General features: G+C 44.4%; 1 pseudogene; it reads right to left on the reverse strand.

The window, feature by feature from the left end:
* Positions 1–1,191: 1,191 nt before the first annotated feature.
* On the reverse strand, positions 1,192–2,929 carry LOC103596213 (annotated as a pseudogene).
* Positions 2,930–2,992: the final 63 nt, after the last annotated feature.

Below are 2,992 nucleotides of genomic sequence, written 5' to 3' on the forward strand. Positions count from 1 at the left end.
TAGTAAGAAAATTAACTCTAGCAGAATTAGTTATTCTAAACTTTCCATAATATGAAATGAAGTGTCATATATTTGCAGGTGAACAGGTAAGAAACATATTCTAGGCTCGAGAATGGAGGCTAGACCCCAAGTTCAGAATGATACATACCATCTACTGTACAAATTCATTACAGCAGACATTACAGCATATTACCTCCGACTGGACACACATGCACAGGCCTGAAACCCTCTAAGAGCACCATGGGAATGACGCCCTTTACCTTGTCTAGACAGACAAAGGATGAAAAAAATGTATATATTGGAGATGGGGTGGAGAGGGGCACACAATTACATCAAAAGTTTATTAAAACAGACCAGCTTAAAGTGAGTTTTTTCTTCCTCTTATAGTCACAAAAGTTATTTCCAAATGTCTACGTAATTATCTGTAATCCTGTTTCCTTGCTTTGCTTTGGTTAGGGGTATAGCTGTTGCTACAGCCAGCTTTTTTTTTTCCTCGTTAAAGACCATCAGCAAGTTCTATGCTCAGTGAGATTCTTTTTGCCCTTCTGTAATTCAACTAATAGTAGGTTACTTCCAATCTGAAATTTGAAAGCTTTTAGAAGACTCCTTCTCAAAACTGTTTTAGAAGAATGTCTCCCTAGATTAAGAGCAAATGTATAGCTCCACCGCATTTAAACCTAATCTCTGACATCAGAATTGGGGTCATGCTCAGGAAATCCAAAATGAGGTCATTTCTATCCAGTGCCCCAACCTCTTCCTAGAATACTTAGTTCCCCTAGTGCTAGCAGAGGGTAGAGCGGCAGACGTTTCTCCCTTCCATGTTTTTCTTCCATTGCAGGCAGCATTAAAACTTGGTTCCCGTAGCACTGCCTATGCTATAGGGCTGTAATAGCGATGCTGTTTTTCTTGTCAGGATAGGGCAGGGGTAAATGGCTCTAGGAAGAGGGCCTAGATCTATAGCCACCCTGCACAGAGGGAGATAGAAGTGCTTTTAAATGGCAAAAGACAATGTCTATTCCTGCCAGCATTGTCAGTCTGCCTCTAGAGGTGATTACATAAACTGTCCCCAAGGAGCTGTTTCCATCTGTAGTAACAAGAGCTAAGGTCCTTGGAAGAAGAGACGTGGCCGTTCTTGACATAGCGGTAAGGCTTAATACGAGTCTAGTAACGTGCTGCCTTGAAAGTAGCCAACTATGATGTGACAGAAGACAAACTGAGTGGAGAAACTCTTCGTGTGGGAGTGTCATTAGCAGAGAGTGACGCAGGGAGGAAAAAGGGAGCAGTCATCTCGGTGGTGGGAGTCTCGCTTTGATTCCAAAGGTGCAGGATTTGCCAGAGCAAGGCTTTACCTTCTTTCTGGGTATCACTGAATGCACGACACTTTTGCACACAAGTTGACACTTCATCCCACAGCTTGCACTTAAAATAGTACTGAGCCAGATAGCGGAAAGCTGTGCTCTCCTCCAGGGGTTCCAGTATTTCCCCACTGGAATAGATATCTTGTATGTACTTGATGTAACACTGGGCAGCCTGTTCTGACTCAGTCAACTGTTCATGAAGCTTTGCCAGTTTCACCAGAGCCATTTTCTCCAAACCTCCCACGGTGTAAGCTCTCCAATAACACTTTCTGGCTTCCACTAGTTGATTGAGTTTTTTGTAACATTCTCCTAGGGCAGCCAGCATAGAGAATCATTGGGCCAAAGCTGGTGGGACCATCGATAATAATAAAGACAGTAAAATGGCATTTTCAGGATTTCATAGGTCTGCCCAAGGCCATACCAAGCTCTGGAGTCCCGCTTATTGACCTCATGGCATGTCTGTAAGCCTGGATAGCAGCAGATGTGTTCTTCATTTCCATGTACTCAGGTCCCACCAGCATCCAGGCCCCAAGATACCGAGGGTTCAGTTTCAGGGCTCTCTGGAAATATAAGGCTGCTTTGTCATGCTGAGAATGTAAACTATAATAATTGCCAATTACACGGCACGTTTCCCCACGATATTTATCAATCTCACAGAGGTTATGAGCCAGGTAACTCAACTCAGATTTCATGCTTCTGCCATCAAGAAGGTTGGAGAATGTGTCCATATTTTCAATCCTGTGAGGGTCTTGTTTCCTTAGCTCATTAGAAATGGAAAGGGCTTTGTCGATATCTCTGATATTGTCATAGGCAACTGCAATTTGGGGGGCAATATATGAGCTCTTAGAGAAGCCCCCATCAGTGAGATTCTGATACTTTTGCAGACCCTCATCTATCAACTGCAACTCTGTATATATACAAGCCAGAAAAAACTCTTTCATCCAGGAGTCTGGTAAAGACAGGAACTTCAGCCTCTCTTTGTCTGTGATCAGGTTACAGAGTTCTAACCAGGCTCCCCAGTGCAAAGGCAACATATGAGTAGCCTCCACAAACACATCAATGGCCTCTTTCCCCAAGTCCAGTTTTCGAAGCACTGCACCATACAGGTAAAGGCTAAATCCATCAAGCTCCTGAGCTTGGTGTTTTTTGCTGAGATCCACTCTCAATGTTCTCAGAGCCTCGTTTTTTTACTTGTCCTCTGTCCAGGGGGCCTGGGATATCAACTGTTTCACCATCCTTCTTTTTTTTTTTTTTCTCCAGACAGATAATCTAGAATACCTGTACAGGAAATAGGCTTTCTTGCTATTGCAGCCATGCAAAAAATGTGCTGCCTTATCATGCTCTTTAACATCAAAGTAGGCCTTGGCCAGGGTGTGAGCATTCATGTCCTGGGCATCCTCCTCTGTAATAGGCAGCGGTGGCTGCAACTCAGCCAGAGACAACGCAGGAAGAGAGAAGGCCACCTCCACAGATCATTTGCTACTGTGCAAGAGTCCCCGCTCCCAGGTAAAGCCCGCAATAAGCAGAAGCTGCTTTTTAATTTCATGCAAATATAAGAAATCACCATTCATGGGCCGGCCCGGTGGCGCACTGCTACAGTGCACTGCTTGGGAGCGCGGTGGCGCTCCCGCCGA

Source organism: Galeopterus variegatus, unplaced genomic scaffold (assembly GCF_000696425.1).
Source record: "Galeopterus variegatus unplaced genomic scaffold, G_variegatus-3.0.2 Scaffold1958, whole genome shotgun sequence".
NCBI classification, from domain to species: Eukaryota; Metazoa; Chordata; class Mammalia; order Dermoptera; family Cynocephalidae; genus Galeopterus; species Galeopterus variegatus.